The following is a 22,936-nucleotide window of genomic DNA, read 5'->3' as shown; positions in this document are numbered from 1 at the left end:
GTGCGGGAAAGACTGCTCTGCTAGTTCAGCTTGCAAACAGCGTTGTAGTTCTCTCTTAATCCTGTGCAGTGACTGAATTTAGATCACACACAAAGGTCCAATATGGACTGAGTCCGTGTTGTCCTTGAACACTGGGTTGCTTGTGTTGTAATGTGGGTTATCATGTTATCTGAACCCACACTCACCAATGGTGATGAGCAACCTGCAGTTCATAACCCAACCACAAACTTTTTCATGGGTTGTCGGAGGTTAACAAGCTGTGGCTTGTTGGTTCAGACAAGATGTTAACCTACGTTTCAACAACCAATTAAGGTTCAACAACTCGCACTCAATCCACACTCTTTGAGCATGGGTTATGTTGTCTGAACCCATCAGTATGCCCTAGAAAAAGTAGAATGGGATGGGTTTTCCTTTACAAGCTTCCTCAGAGCTTCTGGATCTCAGTAGCAGAACATCCACCTTCCATGGAGAAGGTCCCCAGCTCAGTCCCTGGAATCTTTGGGTAGGGCTGGAAAGACCCTGGGCAGCCTTTGGCTGTGGCTAGATAAACCAGTGGATCAAGCCAGCATACAGCCACTTTCTAGGTTCCCAAACTCCTTTAAATCCAGCCTTCCCCATGGGCTCCATCTTTACTTGCATTTTTAAATAGCTGTAAGAGATGACTAAGGATTTTGTTCATTTATTGACTGAAAAGAATGCACTAAATTGCATACAAGTCTTCATGAACAGGGTGGAAAGAATGCGAGATCCCTTTAATAGTCTGGTTTTGAATTCCCATGCATTCAACCATATTTGTGGTGCTGAATTAAGGTTATTTTGGCATCTGAGCAGGAAATCTCACGAATGTCTTTCCCTCTCTCAGACAGTCAAAACCCAGCAAGACTGGCCAAATAACTCACCATTAGCTGCTTTCTTGTGGATCTGGTACTTCAATTGGTACTTTGTGCAGTTAACTGCCCAAAGAGCCTCAGCTATTGGGTGCTGTAAAAATGAAATGAAATGAAATGGATGGATGCAGCAATGCAGCCAATGACCTAGATTGCATTCAAGAAACAGTTGGACTGCCACATATCAGGGATGCTTTAACTGGAGTCCTGCAGTCAGCAGGTGGCTGGGCCCAGTGGTCTTATAGACCCCTTCCAACTCCACTGTTCTATGATCTGGTGGTTCTTGTAGGGCTGGCTAGGTTGGCCAGGGACAGCTGGCAGTCATAGGAGTTCTATCTTTAAGCACACCTAGGATCATGTCCTTCGTGAAGTAACAGTTAATTGAGTCCACTCATATTTTATAATTATAGCTACTTGAAAGCAAGAGCATGGGTATCATGCTAGAAGAGAATTTACCTAAGGAACTGGAAGCATTTCCCCAAATGGCAGTCTGAACAATACCAGCTGCATTAACCCTGTTTGTTTCCTTTTTGTGGAGAAAGGTTGTGCTCAGCTGGGGAACTAGGAACGGTGCCTCTGCAGATCCATTTTTAAGGGGTTGCAAAGCCACAATTATACATTTATCTGAGTCTTGGGAACACATGATCAACAATCAGTACTACTTTATTTTATTAAGTGACTCAAAGAAGTATCTTACCCAACTGGGGCTACAGAAGAGATACAAATGCCAGTGCTACAATCTCCTATGAACAGTGAATGTCTTATAATGTAAATGGATGGATGGAGTTTAACCAAAATCTGATGAATTGGTTTAGTTTGCCATTTAAAAAAAAAATCCTATGGAGGCTTCTCCTGAGCCAGCCCCATAAATTAGCTTGTTTTTGCTTTAGGTGACATTTTCTGGCATCTTTGTCAATCCAAGCCCATCAGTGTTGTCCGATTTGTGGACTGGATTTTCATATCTCCTATGAGTAACTATCACACTTTTGCTGAAGCTCCTCCAGCGAAGGGGCACAGCAAAAGCAAACTGCCTTCTACCTGAAAGAGCTTTTCCCTTTTCATCATCCCACCCAAGCAAGTGAATAAATTAGCCTCTCTTTATAGATCTCAGTGCCTTGCCGGCAAATGGCTTGGCAGTTCAGTTTCACACAGCAAAAAGGGATAACATCCGTGAGTGCGGCTGATAAGCGCAACAATTTACAAAGCACAGGATCTGTTATGCAGTGAAAGCTTTATTACCATGACTCCAGTGTTACATTCACAACAGCGAAGGGTTAATCACTGGCTCAGCTTGCAGCGGCTGGGTGCTCCCCGGGGAATCTCCCAATAGACTCCTCTGTGTAGACAAGGTCAGCTTGCTATCTTCAGGTCAGCAGGTCATGTGATAAAGGGACTCTCAAACTTCCTACTCCTAAGAGACACAGGTGCCAATCCCATTTTGTGGTCTGCTGCTGCAGAGCTCTCCTTGTGGTTTTTAGCTGTCTTTCTCCAGGCGCAGGCAGAGCCCTGTGGCGCATAATTGGGAAGGAGGCTTTGCAGAGTCGCAGGTCAGACTCGAGTTTTCTGAGCAGGCGGCGGCAGGTTTATGAGTGCAGAGCTGCTACTGTGAGAGGTATTCCTTATTCTCTTCTGGCTCATTGTTTTCTGCCTCTACTTTCCAAGGGCTGATCCCTGCCTTTCCCCAACCTGGTGCCTTCCAGATGGTTTGGACTACACTGCCAGGAGCCCCAAACATCAGAGATAACGGCTGGGAATGATGAGGTTTGTGAGTCAAAACAGCCAGAGGGCACCAAATTGAAGAAGGCTCGCTTATAGTGCAGTCTGGGGTGCAACAGCATACGGTGCACCTTTTTTTACTTAGCGTTCCAAGGCACACATGCCCCCCCCACAATTTTCTATTGCTATGTTGCCTGTGTCTTTATTCAAAGCGTGTCTAGCCTACCATCCTGGTTTCACAGGAGGCACTGGGCCAATGAGACGTAACAAAAGAGAGAACAGAAATCAATGAAATAAAAAGAGATAAAATGAAGAATAGCAAGGAGACACAAAGCGATCAGGAAACAAAAGGCAAATATCAAACAGTAAACAAAAGTAAGTCCTCCCTCTTGACGGGAATGTCAGAATACTTGTTTGGGATGGCTTCAGGGAGGACCCCAAGTGGTTCTCCCAGGGACAGAATTGCAGAGCCCACATAGCGTGGCAAGGGGGCCTTCTGACCGCATCAAGCAAGCTTCAAGTATCAGCAGGATATGCTATGGAGACTTTCCAGGTGAACCCAGAGATGTTCATGGGCAGAAGGCAGACCTTTAGCATCTTGTTTTCAATCCCTTGAGCAGGACTTGCCCAACGTATTTTCTGCCTGAGCTGAAGTACAAGATCCTCAGCATCCTTCCACGTGCAGAGGGCAGATAGACTGGCAGTGAAACCGTACTTAAGCACTGGTCATGAGGCAGCACCCTTCACTTCTCTCGAGGGTAGCAGGATAGCTTAGGCAAGCAGGGCAAGTTGTGTGGCACGCACAACACTATTCTCCAACAGCTCCCCACCCGTTTCCACCCCACAGCGTAGGTCAAGGCCTAGGTGAGAGGCATAGATCTGCAGGCCTATAATCCCAGATCCAGGTTATTTGGAATCTCACTCTGGTCTGCTAGGGTTCCTCAAAAGGTTTGGCTCCTTTTTCCTTCCACCACCAAGGGGAAGCAGTGGCTTATTGATGCTGGAACTGTTAGGCAGAGATGGTCAGCACTCCAGTGGTTCAATTCCAGCCTCCTCCAGGTGGAATAAACTCCTGTTGTTAATCCCTAGGTCCTAGCCAACCTAGCAGTTCGAACGCATGTAATGCAAGTCTATAAATAGGTACCACCTTGGTGAGAAGGTAACAGCTCTCCATGATGACATGCTGGCTCATGGCCTCAGAAATGGAGATGAGCACCAACCTCTATTAGCCACTGGCTAAGCAGAGTAAAATCCACAGGGACCCCTTTCCCTCTACCTACCAATGGTTTGGTGGTTTCCCAGATATTTCCCCCTGTTCTGAATGAGTAAAATGCCTCTCTTAGCTAGTGGCAGTAAGTGGTACTAGGTGTTTTAATGCTGCAACTGGTGCCTAGAAACTGACCTCCAGGACTGGGAGGAACTAAGCCTTTGGGCTGAGAGGGCATCAACACCTTCGTCATAGGCCAATGTTGTTGTCATTACACACCATCCACTCATCTCCAACTTACAGTGACCCAGTGAATTAAAGCCCTCCAGAATGTCCTATCTGTGACAGCCCAGCTTAGCTGTTCTAAATTCAAAGCTGTGGCTTCCTTTGTGGATCCAGTCCATAGGCCAATATGTCCATCCAATCCGGGAAGCAGAAAACAATGAGGAATGGGGGAGTAGAGAGGGGAAAAGGTACAAGGAGTGGTTGTGAGGGACACCGAAAAATGAGGGAAGAACAACTGAATGCCGAAAAGAGGTGGATGCGTGCAGAATATGTGTTAAAATAGCTGGCCCTTGAGTCAAAGTATACCCTGATAGTGGAAGGTAAACATTACTGATAAGCCATCAAATGATGGCAAATGTTTTGGACAGACAAAACATTATGAAACCTGTCCCAGTATCAATCAGGTATTTTCCCTTAGAATCATCCTCGCAATGGTTTCCCCATCGAAAATCACACATACCAATGCTTGAGAACTCAGAGGAAGGGTGATCCTAGGGTGTAACATCAGTGCACAGCATCACATGACCAAAGGGTTGGGTCTCTTTGATGCATGAGATGGGAATCCTAAATTTCTGAGGTAACAGACATGCGCCCCTTGGCAGTTCAAATGGTGCTGGTGCAGAGCATGGGAGGAGCTCTGCGGGAGGAGACTAAGTCCCATCTTGAAGGCCCAGAATTCTGTTTCCTGGTAGCAGCCAGCCTGACAATTCTGAGCAACCTGAAATGCACATTGCATCTTCAAAATGCTGGGCACCATCGAGGAAATGGCACTTTCGGAGCAAACGGCTCCAGCTGATCTGCTGAAATTGAAGTCCCAAAAGAGAAAGATGTGAGTTCAGCAGGCAGGGTTCTCTCTGTGTTTCTCATTTCTTTGCATGCCATATTTTTGGTTGCTGTTGTTTCATATCCGTCACGCACAGATCAGAACAGGTATATGGGGCAAACTTCAACCACGGTCTTAAAGATCTTTTAAAATACGAAAAAGCAATCAATACATGATGGTCTGATGGAAAATATCTTTTTCTGTAGTGGAGGGTGGCCCAGTTCAGGGGCAGGTTCTGTCCAATTCTTGTACATTCAGCTGCCCCACTACAAGAATGGGGCCCTCCCCTCAGCTGCAAATCACTGGGGAGAGGGTAATTTAAGCTATACTTGATGTAACCTATACATCACTGTCTTCTCGGCCAGCTTTAAAATTAAACTCTGATGTACAAAGTTAAACAAAAATGAGATAAAAATTGGCAGGGGTTGAAGAGGGTCAAAGTAGTCAAAACAGAAGGTACACTATTGCTTCTTTTGATTTATGTTATTCTGCACGCTAGGAAAAAAAATAAAATTATAAGTCTCACTGAGACTTTTTCCACTGAAAATAATGCATTCCTAATTTGCTTTCTATAGACTACCATGCCTTTGATGTGGAAGATGGAGAAATAAAATTATAAAGAAGAAGAACTACCCCCAGTGAGGTGTGTGCAGGGCGGGGAAAGAGAAGGATGAATTGTAGCTGGGTTATTTTTTTTAAGGTACTTATGTTTTAAATATAATTTAAATGCTTTTACACATGCCCATAAACATTTGCATTGAGCCATTTGTTAAAAAATCTTGGATGTAGGTTATCAAATGTTAAAACAGATGCATATTATGGAGAATCATTATCCACTTGGTTGTGTCTTTGATCCACCTCTGTATTGCACACTGCTAATTCCATTCCCTTTTATCTGAACTTCTGGTTATCGAAACAATTCCGACATCTCTCATGACAACATCAACAGTGATTCTGAGGATAATTAGGACAATGTCGAGCTTCTTCTGAAGTGCCAGGTGCTGCTCCTTTAGCCACGCTCCAAGGAGCACCCAAGCTAGGAGCTGTGTTGAGCAGTCTCTGTCTGTCTGTCCCTCTCTTATAGGTCTTTGATGAAACTAATGGGCCTCAATTACCCATTCAAGACCAATCCATTCCTAACCGCTTTGCATCATGAAGGAATAGCTCATGACAATATGTTGCTTCTGGGAAAATCCTTTTGCTCAGAAGAAGCATGGAAGCCTGGCTAGATCCTTGACCCTGCTTGTGAAAGACTCCTACAGCTTTGAGCTGTGTAACCTGGTTCCACTACACCACTGTTTCTTTAAAGAGGGACTGTAGGATGGCTTCATATGTGCTAGGGCAGGAGCTTCCCCCGCACCTCCTTGCAACACAAGGGCCAGGGTGTCGAACAACTTTTGGATGGATTATAAGCCCCACACCACTCCCATGAGGAACAGTGCTTTGGCGTGCTTAATCCACGAGAAAAGGGGCAACACTTGGTGCTGATCAAATGATTATCTCTTGCATTTATCTTACCTTTCCTCCAAGGAGATCAAGGTAAAATAGGAGCTATTTTATCATCACAACAATCCTGTGAAGTACACTACACTGAAAGGACACGGCTCTAAGCATGGATCCAAACCTGGACCATCCCATACCAGTTCAGCACCCGCAGCTCCAACCCCAGACCCACAGAAAGCAAACACAGAAGCAATATCTTCAGAGAGGTTGATTGCAGCCACTATTCCCTGAAAGCCTTTTCCCCTCAAATTTTTCAAATAATTCCTCCTAAAAATGATCTTTGGGGCTGGGGTGGGGGAGATACTAAACAGATCAGTGACGTTTTTGCTCAGGATGCCCTTTGGGAAGAAGAAATCTTCCAGCTTCAACACACATGAATGGCAGCACGGGTGAGCGAGTGCTCAGGGAGTGCCCCGCCCAGATTAATGGTGCAGAGGACCCGGCTTGGACCTGCAGATGCTGAGGCTGATGCTCCTCATTTGTTTGCTCACAAATGGGTGTCCCTTCCCCTTCATTGCTCTGATTTGCTTTTTTGGAAGGCGCACTATTCTGTGCTGGCTGGGGCATGCTGGGAATTGTAGGCCTTTTCCTGTCTCAATATGTGCAGGAATGCTTCTTTATTTAAGCATTTCTACTTCATCCTTCAGATACTGAAGATAAAACTCAAATACCTTGGCCACCTAATGAGAAGGAACAACTCATTGGAGAAGAGCCCAATGCTGGGAATGATTGACCACAAAAGGAGAAGGGGGCGGCAGAGGATGAGGTGGCTTGAGTGGGGTGACTGGGGCAGTGGGTGTGGGCTTGGGTGGACTCCGAGGGATAGTGAAGGACAGGAGAGCCTGGAAGAATGTTATCCATGGGGTCATGATGACTCAGGCACAACTATGCAACTAAACAACAACAGCAACTTCATCCTTCACTAAATTTCCCAGGGCAGCATGATTGGCAGTGGTCATCAAACAGAAAATGGCTTGGCTCAGTTTTTTCTGGGGTTTCAACTATAAACTTGGCTGAATGGCCCTTTCCTCTTATATCAGGGAATCTTGGGAGTTGTAGTTCTGGGAGAATGGACAAAGTCTCAAATGGAGAGTGCCCAACTTGCTTGTGGAGGGAGCCACCATTGCAGATTTGTCAGTTCTGAGCAGGCTATCAGTGGCTCTCACTAGACTTGCGGTCCATGTGCTACCTTTGTTATCAGAGGCATCGTGCCTGCACACGCCAGGTGCTGAGGAGCTCAGGAAGGCAGAACTCCTGGACCCAGCCTAGTGGAGGGATGCTGCAGGCGGCTGGTTGGCCACTGTGTGAATGGAGTGCTGGACCAGAGGGACCCTTGGCTGATCCACCATGGCTGTTCTTATGTTCTTATAAGCCAGAGGTAGGAATCGGGGGTCCAACACAGAACATATGGCTTGCATTGCCCATGCAAAGTCCTGGCATGAAGTCTTGACAGCAGTCTTTGCGGCCAAATCCAGGGATCCCTCAAAGACCACACCCCTCAGCTTCCCGCTCTTCAGTGGCTTTCTCTCTTTTGCGTATTTCTGCTTCATCCTGAGTGGTAAAAAAGTCTTTCCTAAGGTTTAGTTACTGGCAGTAAGAGACTCATGCTAACATAGCTTGCTATATTTAGTATTCTGGCCCTGCTCCTGTTGCCCAGCCCAGGGCTGGCATGTGGCCAGATAGTGACTGGCCCAACTTTATCCTATAAACTTCATGGCTGAGTGGAAATGTGAACCTGCACCAAGTCCCATGCTCTAGCTACTCTGTTGCATCCACTTAATGTTGAATCTGTTCCATCCAAGGGCCAAATTCCAGCGCAGCGGAGCTCCCAGGGGCTGCATGCCAGAGCTGGGCATGGCCGAAAGGATGCAACATGCCAGCAGACTTTAGCAGAGTACTCTATCCGATGCATCAGGAGAAGCATTTCAGCCTTTTAGAATGGGGGAAACTGTTCTTCAAAAGGCTGGGAAACCGTCCAAGAAGTGGTGGAAAGGAAATGGTTGTGGCCACCTAGGGGATCACAGAGAGCCAGAGTGGGATCCCAGGCAGGCCGAATTCGGCCTCTCCAAGCCTGAGGTTCTGCATCCCAGGTCCAAGTTCATGGGGCATTTCCTCTGGGCCAAAGCCCTACTTCTAGATGCTACACCTTTATGGACATCTGGTGGGAGAAGAAAGCTTCTCCAGGCAAGCCCAGAGACCCCTGTCGTTTAGTTCCAAGATTTTGCTCCAGCATAACAAAGTTCCAGCAGTGTCTCCTGACTACTCTGGGAAAGCCCTGCAGAGTTGTTAGATTTCTAACCTGGGGAGATCCTTATTTATCTCTGGAAGTGGGCAGAACTAAATATTTTATGCATGGCCTGCAATAAAACATCAGCTTAAGTTAAATGGCAGAGAGAGAGAGTGGGAGGGAGGGAGGGAGGGAGGGAGTCTCACAATGAATGCATTTTAAGAGGAATGCCCCAATTTCTATCGCTTTGCTTTCATTATGCTGCAAAGCATTACAAGTCAAAGCAGTTTCCTGAAGAAACCTTCCGATGGCACTCTGCTTGAACAAGATGACTGTTTCTAATGATCAACAGCTGCTTCTGTGGTTTTTCGCAGTCTAGTGATTCATGTCTTTTGCCCAGAAATGATCAGTGGAACAAATGTTTGCTTAGATATATTACAGAGGAACAATTGGGAGGAGGGGGAAGGGTGGGGGAGGAATTGGAGACAGTTTAATGGAAATGCATCCTTCAGTTATCTGATAGTTTGACAATTAAGCTAAACTAGTCATGGGAAGTAAACTGGAAAGCCCTTCTCCCCACTTTTGAATCAGAGATGTTAGAACAGAACAGTTAATACCCAGGAAAGTTCAGTCTGAGTTGGGTTTATATTTCATACACTGCAGCAACTCTTAAACAGATACATTTCCTAAGGTTTTTGCTTAAACCTTAGCATCCATGAATCATTTGTATCATACTTCTGGTTTCCCGATAGCATTGCCAAGAAGCCTGTGTTTTCCTGGTTCACAGAGAACTATTCCAACCAGCAGTCAGTACAGACAAGTAGTGGAGACTGCAGTAAAATGTTGCAGCATGGAGAATTCCTGTTCAGGGTCCCAGTCAGGCTTGCCCTCCATCTTACCAAGATGCCCTTCCCCCACTCCCCAAAAGACCCTCCAAAGCCATCAGTGTTGCCACCTAGGAGCTGCGATTGGCACCTACAAATAGCCACAGTGGCAAGAGTGCTGGGACGAGAGTGAGTCCCAGCCCTGACCTTGGGTGCTTCTTCAAGGTTGGCGCCAGGATTCCGAATCATCCTACAGCCCTCTGAATAGCATCTGGTGGCCACTGGACAGCGCCCTAAATGAGCGAAACAGACTGTCAGGAAACAGCAGTAAAATAAACATGAAATCACGCACAACAAAAGGCTGGACAGAAAAATCCAGGCTCCAAATTTATGCAAGGATGGAGCCCAGCGAAAGGGCTCAGGAGTTCAAAAGGCAAGGGGCCATAACTTAAGAGGCCTGTTTTGTGACACAATTGCTCTTCAGAGGAACACAAGAAACTGCATTATGACCCATCAAAACATCTTCCCACTTAGCCCAGGATTGGCTAATCTATCACTTTCAGGAAGAAAGCTTTCCGGTCATCCCTTATGCAATCCTTTCCACAGAAATGTCAGAGTTGGAATTTGGGATGATGGAATCTGATCACAGGAGAACATCTGATGAATTGTAACTTTGCCTTGTGGATTCCATTCCATCAACCCTGCTCTAGGGCTGATTCAATATGGTGTAAATTCAGATGCTAGATCAACTTCCTTTCAAAAACTGACTGAAATCTTTTTTTAGAGCCAGAGAAATTTGAACATGTTGACCTTTGCTCTGCAATTTTACAAATTCATGCAAACTGTAGGCTAGAGGTCTGCATTTTGTACAAATCTGAAATTAATGGCTGAAAAAACTCGCAGTGGCCACGGTGGAGAATGTGCATAGTGAGCAGTGAAAGGAAGATACTCTGTAGTTCTCATGCTAAATGCTACAACAAAAACCACAGCAGTGGCTCAGATATAACAAATTGGTCCCTGCTTGCACAAAACCATGCAATTTGCACAAACATGCAGTTCTTGCTTTCCGATTTATGCAGTTCTTTTGAGCAATTTTGCAGAAGATGAAAACCCCCAGTTCAGTCCACTTTCAGCTATGAGGTCAGAAATGGATCAAAAGTCCATCAGTTTCTAATGGAATGGGTTTCCTCGCATCTCACATCCTTCCAGGTCCTCCTGTATGAAAACACCCAAAGCAGAGGTATGCAACCTGCGCTCTTTCATATTTTCGGCCTAGAACTCCCATCGGCTCTAGCCTGCATAGCCAGTGGTGAAGGATGATGGGAATTGCAGCTCTTGAAATGCTTCAGCCTACAAGTTACTGTCCTAAAGGAACTTCAGAAGTTCTGATGTCCTCTTTTAGAGAGGCATCCTCTGTTTAAAGATTTGTTCAGTCCAAGTCTCATTAAAGATAAAAAAAAGCCAATCTGAGCCCTGAAGTTCCCATTAACAGTACCTGGACACAGATTTCCATTCTCTGATGACATGTAGTTCATTCCTATTCAATTATAAACTAAATTGGTGTGGTCAGAGCTGATGGTGCAGACAACCAGTTTGGAGTGAGGGCTGAGACTGAATCTTGCGTGCTGTGTGGTCCACCAAGCCTGACTAGTCCATGCACCTATACTTTTCAAGTGAACTCCCAACTCTCAACAAGAATGGCGGAGAACCATTTCCATTCTGTTTTGCTACGTTCTCCATATTCAGCATGGGAAGGAAATTGTTTTTTTTAATTACTGTTATTGGCAGTAGGAGAAGTTGAAACTGACAAATTCATCCATGCACACTGACAACTTTGAGTGCTTCCCTCTTCCAAATTTGGGTGTGAAATCTTGTGTTGTCTAGCATGTAAAGGTTGCCACCTCTTTTTTTTCTGATAGGCTCCTCATTTTAACAGCAGTATGCCAGACTCTTGCATGATGATTGCCTCCATGCTGGAGCGGTTGCACCTCTTAAATGTAGCTGTTACATGGCTAAGTCTTTTCTTTCAATGAATTTACCCAAATTCACAAATTCTTCCTATTCAAGGGAGAAAGAATACGTGATTTTACAAATATTAATTGCAAGAGAAAGTGAAACTGATGCATACATGATCAGGTTCATCTAGGACATTGCTGGTTCAACTTGAATCTCTCTCTATGGGGGTGGCCCACTCAACAGAGAAGTATCTTCTAATGGCTTCAAGTGGTTGGCAGCATCAGGGAAAAACTGGTATAAAGTGAGCCTCTTCATTGTGAGTCGTTCTGGTGAGTTATTCTTAGGATTCAAGGTTTCTAATCTGAAAAACAGCAGGACACTTCTAAACTCTTCTCTGCTTGGTTCTTTCATAAATACAATGGAGTTGATTTAGTTCTTTCTACCTAATCTGAAGGTTAACCCTATCCCTGCAATGGACTACTTGGAAAACACTCTGTCCCGGTTTTTAAGGATCTTAAGGAAGGTGTCTATTTACTGAAAGCCTGGATTCTCACGTATGCACATTCTTAGAGTTATGAAAAAAAGGCTAGTGGGGGCAGTAGGTTCTGAGAATAAGGGTGTCTGGTTGCCTCTCCCACCCCACCTGGTCAGAGATGTAGACTTCTTCTTGTCACCCTCTTCACAGTCTACCAAGCAGTGATTGGTGCTGCCAGAGTAGACCACCTGATCAGCAAGTAAGCACGTGCAAAGCCTCATGTTTGTTTGTTTAAAACATTTGTATGCCAGCCAATTGTGCCACAGCACCTCTGGGTGGCTCACAACACAAGATAAAAGTACAATGCAAGTATCCAAGAATTTATGGATCAGGATAGGAGTTATCTATTTATTTATTGCACATCTTTCCTGCTCCTTCTGTGATAGCCAACATGGCATGCATAACCATTCCCTGATGTTCTGCAAGCCAGGCACTGATCATACCCAGAGTGCTTAATTTCAGAATCCCCAGGTGACTTTGTATGCCTTCCTAATACCATAGGAGGTGACAAAGGCACCCACCATCCAGAGATGCACCAACTCCCTGTTCTTGCTGGGCCTTTCCGAAACCAATAGCATGTCTAGGCTACTTAGGGGTGAGGAGAAATTCTCAGCACACTATCTTGAATATCAAGAAAAAATCATGCAATATTCACTTATGTTGCTTCTATGAAGAGTATTCACAGGTCTATTGAGAATGACAACTATTCAGGAAAGAGAAGGATAAGACATCAAACACCTATTTGTTGCAGAAGGTCTAATGCATTAACTGCAGGACCATCTTCCAGTGCCAGTATTTCAAGATCAACTGATCTTGAGTTGTGATTGGTTCTTGTAGTTTATCACATTGGGTGGGATGGAGAACGGGAAAGGATCAACTTGACCTCACAACATGGATTTCTGATGGGTATTGAGAGGGATGAAGCCACCAGGGGAAGGAACAAACATGCCCCATGTGTTGTGTGAGAGAAACAAGCTTCCCATTTGTTTCTTGTAGGGGTGGGAAAAGTTATCAGTCCTCATCAAATGAAAGGCGCAAACAAGGATTGGGTACCTGGAAGGAAAGGAGGGAACAGATGAGAAGCAGATGAGCAGAAAGCCAAGGCTTGTAGACTCCCATGCAACAAGTTAATAGCATGCCATTAAATGATGGGACACCCTGGGGGCATCTAACAAAATGAATGGGCAACTGATTCCATGCAGGTAAAATAACAACTGAAGAGGCAGTGCTTGGGGACAGCCCCCTGGACTGGAGTCCCAAATCTGTTGTTCAAAGTCCAGGATGTCCCAGCACCCTGATGTCCACAGACACTCAATGAAATAGTATGGTGGCTCTGACCATCTGTTACATCTTTTTGCCCACTTGCGGCTCATTTCCCCCCCCCCTCCACCCAATCTTTCTACTTTTCTTTTTAGTTTAAACTGAAATCTAATATCCTTCTCTCCCTAGTCCACACACCCCTTTTTACAAATGGAGGCGTCCTTAGGAAAACTGTCCTGATAAAGACACACATACAGACTTTAGAGCATTGCAAAGTTGTGTCTACAAAATTGTGCATGCTGTCCCAGGGGCCTGAGCCCCAGATCTGCTTGGTACCCAGCTCCACCCTTGACTCGCTTTTGGCACGTAAAGCAAGCAGGTGGTAGCACTGATGTGGAAGCGGATGAGGAGCACTGCTAACTGGTGCCCATGGTGGTCAGCAGATGGGCACACTGGTGAGGTAGAAGCAGAAGCAGGGTCTGCAAGGAGTTGATTCAAACAGGAAGCTGTGCTCAGTAAAGCACAGCTCACAGACACGCTTCGGCTTCCATTTCCCGTTTCCTCTGGTGTGTCTGCATTGTGCACGAGCATGAGAGAGAGCCACCCAGGGGACCACGGAGGGCAAAAATTGAGAGGTCCTTTCTAAATAAACAGGATATAGATATGTGGAGGCATCAATGACTGTTAGTAAATCACACCATGAGAAATGATGCATATAACCCCACATATAGTTTTATTATTCCAGAAAATGCATGTGCATCATCTTCCAAGACACTTCTGTAAACTCTAACCACTTCCATGCACATAAACTACCATTTTAACCATCTTTGTATTCCAGGTGAATTTAGACTAGGCTACCAAGCTCTTGAGCAGTCTGTTTCATATAATTATCAGTATTCAGAGAATGACTGTAGAAGTTGTGGCTTAACAGCAGGTGGATAGCACTTATCTGAATATTAAATAAAGTGCAACTGGCTTTCTGGATGTTTTTCAGGGAAAAATATTTCCCAGGTCATTAGTACAGAGGGCCAATGCAGTAGCCTTCATGGTATCCCAAGAGCCAGTTTCTGCACATGTTTATGGAACCTGCACTGCCTGAAGGGCCTTAGTCCCAGGAGGACATGCATGGAAAAGCTCCCTGTTGTCTTACAAGGGGTTGGAGTCCAAGTTAGTTGCACTTAGAGCTGACCCACTGAAATCAATAGGGCTTAAATTCATCATTCAGATTCCTTAGTGCTTGAACACAGATCTAGATCATTTGCAAGCCATCCTGAACAATTTTCATAAAAACATTGTCTCAAATTGTGAGCTGAATTGGCATGACTCAACATTTCAAATTCCCAGTTCGTGGGTAAAGAGGGGGCCTAAAGCATTGAGGTGGAAAATTCTGTAATGATAAGGCCAAATATACAGTTATTGCATTTTTCTCATAACTATAGTCATCACTTGGGTAGTGTCTAAAGATGACCTGATGCGAGAAGGAGTCATTTCATGCAAGTGGCTCTAATTCCTTTGGGTAGTTAAGCAGCCTGTGATAGCTAATAATCATTTATTGGTTATCTCCTATTGCATGATTGATTTGCAATATTAATTTGACTTGAATGAAGGTTCACCAAAAGAATAAAGGCTTTGGATGTTCTTCAATTAGATAACCAGGTAGAGAGCACTGAATAAGGTTTCTGTGCTTGTCATCTCAATTATCCATAGAGTCACATATATAAGGATTCGGGATGGACTTATGAGCCCACCATAAGCAAGAATCCTCCTGAAAGCTATATTTGTCCAGGGATGATGAATACACTCTTGGAACACAATCAGAAGTGACCAGTCCTTCAGGCTGCCCTCGTAATGCAAGGACTGAGTCTAGCTCAGTGATAAGCTTTTGGATTTCCTATGGGAATGGTCACTGCTTGATAAGACTGTGATGGCTTCAAATGGGTAATAGGCCAATAAACCATCTAGGGAATATTTACTTCACTCGGCATCCCAGGTGACAAAATGATGCAATTTGCATCTGTTTCTGATGGTGATAAGGTTACTCAAAGCTTCTCCCTAATTAATGGTCCATTCTGCTAAGTAGCCTTCTCACCCCAGCAAAAGCAAAGAGTAAATGGGTTGGAATGATTAGAAGGCTGGCGCAAATTTTGCGTATGTTCTCACTCTGAAGATCACTAAGTAACCGTGGGCCCTAAACATTCCAAGCCTAACCTATCTTGTAGGATTGTCACCTTAATAAAATGGAGCAGTCCCCATATCTTCTGTCACATTAATATTCTGTAGGAATATTTTGTAAGTGGGAAGTAAATAAAATGCTCTCATCTCCTCCGAGTTAAACCAGCTCTGCTCTTTCTGTCTTTTCTCAGACAAGTTTCATTTTCCAGACCTCTTGTTATTTTTGTACCTCTTTGAAGTGGTTTGGCCATTTTCTCATTGACATTTTTGTTTGCAGAGGTTTTCTTTTCATAATAGTTAGAGAAAATAGGCACCATGCCAACAAATTACCTTTGGCTTTAACTCCTACTGAAGTCCACTCCCTTCCACCCCTGGTTCCAGAAATCAGGCTCAGAAAGACTGAATTAAAGAGTGCACACTCTTGATCTAGATTTTTGCATGGGCGCATAGAATGGAGGATATGGCATATTCAGTCTGATGTATGGTTTCTTTGGAAATCTTCAATAGCTCCACTGTTAATAGAATTCATATAAATGTACTGGAAGCATTTATGTATTAATTCATTACATTTTTATGCCAGTTTTCATCCAAGCAGCTCAAGGCAATGAGCATGGTCTGTCCCCCACCCACCCTGCCACCAACCCTGAAACCAGCTTACGTGGTTCTGTCACCCTCTTAATGTTATCTTCACAACAACTAGCCTAGGCTGAACGGTAGTGACTGGCTAAAGGTGCCCAATGTCCTGGTTTGATTGCCACAGGCTGCATAAGGGGGTGGTCTAGAAAGCAGTCATAACACAGAGAAATGTCCAGGCACCCAGCGTTCAGTCAAGCAAATCAATGTTGTCAAATCCAAGAAAAGTTCGTAGTCAGAGGCATACATGGTCCAGAAGCAAAGTCAACCAGGAGCGCAGGGGTCAGGAGTGAAGCGAGCTTACCATACTCAGCAAGCATGGTTGCTTAAACCCAGTGCTGTGTCCAGCAGTTGCTTTGGCCAACACTGAAGCTTTCCAATACAAGAGACTACTGGGCCACACCCAAGTCTCAGCTACAGTCCAGCAGAACACCCTTTCAGAACCCTACTCTGAAGAGTCATGTTCCTCATGTTCCTCCTTTTCAGCAAGCAAGTGTTCTTCCTCATGGGAACTCTAGTGGTCTGAGGCTTGAAATTACAGCATTTCCTGGCATGAGGAAGATGCCCAGCCTCTGCCTGAAAGGCAGAGTCCCCTCCTTCAGTCAGAGCTGAACCTGCAGCCTTCTCCTCAAGAGCCCATGCTCCTCTTCATCCTTCACCGTGGATGGCTCAGTGACTTCTTGTCTCTGGGAGCTTGAGTTCCCCTCAGAGGAGGTGTCCTCCAGCAAAGACGTAGCACCCAGCGAACATTCTGGATAACTTGGAACTTGAACTTGGGTGTCTCCAGTCAGATAATCTAAGAAGCACCCAACAGTGGTTTTCAAGGACATTTTTCTAAATCTAATTGACATTGCTAACCAAACCACCATATTCCCAAAAAATGTAGAGAAGTTTCACACTCAAACTGATTGGTCTCTGCTTTAAGAACATTGTGGTCAAGATTTGGATTTCTGCTAGATTGGTTGGGCTGATAGAAGTGGACTTCCCCTCTTTCACAACAGCCCCCTGGAAATTCCGCAGAGAATGTGGAGACAAGGGATCCTCTGTGGTGTGTTGCAGGAGGTTTTTCCTAGGGAAAAATGGATGCAGACGCCTCCTATAAAAAGGGTCCTTCCTCTCACCAAAGGCTCCATCCTTATGTCAAATATGTGGTTTAACGGATTATGAGTGCAACCTTATATATGTTTATTCAGGACCATTCCATTTATTTCAGCTGGAGGATTTACTTCTGAACAAACTTACTCAGGATCGTACTAATTTCTAGAGAGCTTGCCAAATTTCTCTTAAGTTAGATTTGAGGTCAGGGTGGAGGCATCAAGGATGCCCTTGTATGAAATGTCTACAAGTATTTAACCTCTCCTTCACAAATAATTCTGTGTCAAAGCAACACAATTTCTCAACAGAAGAGATTCATCCTTCCCTATTACGGTGTTTCACAATAAATCAACCTTAAAATATCATCCTTCAATTGCAAAGTAAGCAAATTTAAATTTTTAAAAAGAGAAGTGATGCAAAATATTAGTTCTCTAGTTATTAACTACAGAAGCTTCTCATTGAATATTGTAGGATGTGATTATAAAAGAGAAAGGGAAAGGAATTCTATGCCTTGCTATTAATTGTGTAAGCTACATTATGCCATGTTCTACATACACAGTTGTACCAAAACCCAGCCCCCTTCCTCCTGACGTTCAAAGCAATTCAAGACACTTTTTCATGGTCTTTTTTTAATCTAAAAAAATAATGAAAATAAGCACTTGTCAAAAATGATGATCTCTACTGGAAAATAAATGTTTACTAAAGACTTCTTTCTGTGTTCTCTTATAGCATTAATAATATTTTCTTTCTCCAAAATTTTCTTGCATCCTTCAAAGAGATTGATTTCACTGGGAAGAACAAACATATGCAAATTTAAAGTTGACTGCTGTTAAACTTCCCTCACCCCCTCCTTTTCTCACCACAAAGACGCACATCAGATAATTCCACACTGTGAGTCTTCTGTACACACACACACACACACGATCATGAGTGTGTGTAGCACTTGCTGAGCCTGCCAAGCAAGCAGGCACTCTCCTGCCTTTCCGAAGAGGATACACACAGCAGACGCCGGATGGCCTTATTCCAGACTAGCAAAAGGCCATTTGTCGAGACAGGTGTGGCCATGATAAGAGACCTCATGGCAGGTGATGGGAAGGCTCTACCTGCCTGATCATCTTCTCTGGTTTAGGGTGGGAAGACTGAGCAGAGCAGGCATCTCCTTGCCACTCACATCACTAGCTTTGTGTTTGCTGCCTTCTATTGCCCAGAACAAGAAGGAAAGGGGAACTGAGGTAGCGGCCTGGCGTGGGCAGGTGAACAAAGGGCGAGCACAAAGAGGGATGGCAGGATCGGGGGATCCAGAAGGGGTACTCCCCTGGAGACCCCTAACAGAGTGCGGCCCTTGGATGGTCTCCAATGGTGCTGAGCCTTGGTATTGGCCCTGCAACTTGGGCTTCCATAGCCCCAATATTACAGTTTTCTTTCTTTCATAGGAATAAAGGGAAACCCCTTTTTATGTGGAGGGAATAAATAGATATAGTGCAGTAGCAATATGTGAGCAGCCCAGACTTGGGTCCAGCAAAGTTCTCCACATTTGCCCTTCCAGCTCGTTCCATTTTGTGCCTGCATATGATCTAGTGCAGCAGGCTGTCCACTTGGTGGCCAGCCATGGGGGGAACCCACAAGCGCAACAACAGCCCCTTCCAGTCCAAGTTCCCCCACAACTGGGGCACACTGGCCCATTGCCTCTCATGCTGGAGGTAGCATCCAGGCATCAGGAAGAGTAGCTGTTGATAGCCTTCCTCTCCATGAATGGTGATGATGATGATGATGATGATGATGATGATGATGATGATGACGACGATAAATTCTAACCCTCCCCATTAGCCATTTGGTTGCCTGGGTTACAGCAATATCTAATTCCGGCTTAAGGCCCTCCGAAGTGGTGCTCCTCACTATAACTTGCAGAAGCAAATTCCAGTATTTATGCATTGTGTGAAGTTGTGCTTACTTTCATCTGTCCTGAATATCTTACCAATCACCTCCATGGAATTTGCTTGTGGGTCCCAGTATTATTGGTGATGGGATGTGGGCAGAGTATTTCCTTATCCAGTTTCTCCACATCATTTATCATTTTGTACACATCTATCACATCTCCTCTTACTTGCCTCTCTGAAAGCTAAGCCATCCCAGATGTTGTAACCTTTCCTCATAGGGCAGTTGCCTTTCTTTGCACTTTCTCGAACTCTACAATATTCTTTAGGTGTGGTGAACAGATCTCCACACAGTATTCTAAGTCTGGTCACCCCATATATGTGTGCAAGGACAGTATGATAGGGGCAGTTTTATTTTCAAGATCCTTTCCTGATTTTTCCTTAACACAAAGCTTGCCTTTTTGGTAGCAGCTGCATATTGGGTCAGCTACCAGCTCTGCAAGCTTCCTCCTGCATGTCTAAGTCATGTTCCACATGATAAGTTCAGAAAGTTGAGGTGTGCAAAATCACTTCTACATGCCTAAGACTAGGAGCCAAAGAATAGCACAACCAGTTCAATATACCTAAGGCTGGGAATGGGTGGATGGTACAACTAATTCAACATGCCTAGGGAGGGAGAGTTTGGCCTGCTCCCTACATAGTCAAAAGTAGCTTCTGTTATAGCCTAGGCTAGATGCCTGCTGATCTAAGTAAATAAATAAATGTTGTTGTTAGTGAAGTTGTGCCCAAACCATCACAACCCCATGGACAACATTTCTCCAGGCTCTCCTGTCCTCCACCATCCCCCAGAGTCCACTTAAGCTCACGCCAACTGCTTCTGTGACTCCATCCAGCCACCTCATTCTCTGCCGTCCCCTTCTTCTTTTGCTGTCAATTGTCCCCAGCATCAGGTCTTCTCCAGTGAGTCCTTCCTTCTCATTAGGTGGTCAAAGTATTTGAGTTTCATCCTCAGTATCTGGCCTTCTAAAGAGCAGGGTTGATCTCCTCTAGGGTTGATCTCCTCTAGGACTGACCGGTTTGATCACCTTGTGGTCCAAGGGACTCGCAGGAGTCTCCTCCAGCATCACAATTCAAAGGCCTCAATTCTTGGGCACTCAGCCTTCCTTATGGTCCAACTTCCACAGCCATGCATTGCAACTGGGAAAACCATAGCTTTGCCAAACAAATAAATACATACAGCCAAAATATACATTGATCATTTCTTAGAGCATCAAGAACAGAAATATATTGCAGGTAGAAGCTCTGGCAAAGAGAGATGATGACACAGATGGGGTGTGGAAGATGTGCATTGGGAGTAGCAGGCACATGCACACCCCTGAAGGTAACGTGAGCAAACCATGGATCAAAGGATGGTGAGAGCAGGCCTTCATATGAAGCCCCTATCTGGTTCCATCCTTTGGCATACTGCTGAGTCAGGGTGTAGGGCAAATAGGAGAGAAAGACCATGCTTGTACTTGTTGGTGTTCCTACCTGACAAGGAAACATTTAGAAGTGGTGATCCATCATCATTGATTCCCTTTTTGGAAAGCAGAATTTTGCGACCTGTCTTTTAATTATACTAATTTGAGTCTATGCCTATCCCACTGAGATAAGTATCACCAAACAGCTGAAGTTTAAAAAGTTGATTAAAAAAACCCAGTTGATTAACTAGATGAACTAGCCAATTAGCACATCAATTAATTAACCAATTAAAATTATTACAGCCGTCTCAGCAATAATATGATGAGAGTATTTAATTAAAATAGCAGCTTCCCTTGAGTGAGCAGCACAGACAAACTGTTTACTTTTGGGTGTGTTGTGGGGACCATCCCAAATGGGCAACCTGAACCAGAAAGCGCATATAGATGACTTACCATGGTGTTTCGAAGCAAGTCAGCAACACTGAGCAATTTTGTTAAGTGGTTATTTCCTTAACATCTAAGCTTAACCTCTACAGTGAAAAGGCTTGATTAATGTATCCAGTTCTTGTGGCCACCACGAAGTATTATTGCAGACTTTTGTTTTGGTTTGGACGTCAATTATTATTGAACATTATCCTTTTGGAAAACGTGTCATTTCCCATGTTTATGGCATTTGTAGACTGCACGCAGGATAACTCCCTCGTGCATCCTGATGACAGTTATCTCCATGCTATGGCTAAAACATATTGAATGTTGAACTGATAGAGATTTGTGTGCTTAGTGACTTTCTCTTACTTCATATTATTAAAATTGATTGCGGTCTTTGTTTTTGTTTGGAAATTATGATTGACGATCAGAGCGATGGATCCTGAGGAACTGCCCACCCGCTTGTCCAGGAGTGTCCTCACATCCTGATGAGATAATCATCTGCTTGTAGTTCATTGGTGTGAATGCTGGTCAGATGGCCAGTATTTTATTAACCAAAATAGGGTCGCAAGTTAAATACATGTTTAGGGTCAGTGAACAAATACAAAGGAGATTAGTGGAACAAAAGAATGCGGCCCGAGGAGGAACATCCCACTGGGGCTTAATCTAGCAGAAATGCTTAAAGCATGTAAACTACTCTTTCTTTTGTTGTTTGTCATATGACACCTTGTTTCTGTTGCTTTCGGATTTGAGTGGGTAGATCCTCTTCAGGAAGACGTCCTGCAATGACCTCTTTGCTTCTGATGCTAGCAAAGAAGTGGTGTTGATGGAGGTAAACTGTGTTCATGCAAATTCATGCAAAAATCAGAGTGAAGAGAAACTCATCCAGCGAGTCTCCAGTTTCATCATACCACTTGTGTGAAGAAATTAATTCACCAGTGAAACCTGAAGGGGTTATGTATAAAGAGAAAGGATTGGTACTGCCATATTCAGAACAGAATCAAAACAGCCATTGGGGTAGGAAAGACATCTGATCCAGGACTTTTCTCTTTAGTTGTGGTATAGTTGGATGCTTTAAAACTGTGTGTCCCTATTTTGCCACTTTAAAAAAACAACAGAAGTAGACACAATTAGTTTTAAGTTAGGATTAGAAATGTTTATTTAGTTAGGGAAGTTGGTGAAATGTGTTTTTAGTAACTGGAAGAAGATCCAGACCAGAGCTATGTCATATAGTGAATAATGAAAAAAGCAGTCTTCTTGCTGCCTGCAGGCAGCCTCCACATGTGAAGGAGGAGCATGAGGATGGCAGGGTTTGGAAAGACTGCCCTCTGAAGAGAGACTGAGAAACCTGGGCATGTGCAGCCTGGAGAAGAGAAGACTGAGGGGGGACATGATATCCCTCTATCAGTACCTGAAAGGCTGTCAAGAAGAGGAAGGTCAAGATCTCTTCTCACTGATTCCAGAGTGCAGGACATGGCGTAACCAGTTCAGGTTGCGACAACCCAGGTTCAAGCTAGATATCAGGAAAAGTTTCCTCACTGTCAGAGCAATGCGACCAGCTGCCTAGAGAGGTGGTGGGCTCTTCCACAACTTGAAACATTCAGAAAGAAACTGGACAGCCATCTGAGTGGGATGATATAACTTGGTGTCCTGCAACAGCAGGGGGTTGGACCCAATGGCTGCCTTGGCCTCTTCCAACTCTACTATTCTATGATTCTGTGATTCTACTCCCAGTGTGATCAACACCAAGAAGCATTGCTGGAAACTAAAGTAGGCTTAGTCTTTGCTGCTCAAAACTCCATCACTGCCCATGATAGGCACATGCCGCAGCTGTCTCCAAGTAAGCATGCTACACTACAGCAGGAAATAGGAGGGCTTTTTCCAAGTTCCTCTCTTGCTTGGAGATGGCCCTTCCTAAGTCCTCCTTCCTTTCCTCCCAGACACATACACAGAGAGAGAGAATGAGAGAGAGAGAGAGAGAGAGAGAGAGAGAGAGAGAGAGAGAGAGGGAGCGTGCATGTCTCAGATAGCTTTCCTAACCTGGGGAAAGCAA

This window comes from Varanus komodoensis, unplaced genomic scaffold (genome assembly GCF_004798865.1).
Source record: "Varanus komodoensis strain SLA01 unplaced genomic scaffold, ASM479886v1 scaffold19, whole genome shotgun sequence".
Lineage (NCBI taxonomy): Eukaryota > Metazoa > Chordata > Lepidosauria > Squamata > Varanidae > Varanus > Varanus komodoensis.
The sequence above is the reverse complement of the archived record's forward strand: the minus strand, read 5'-3'. Positions refer to the sequence as shown.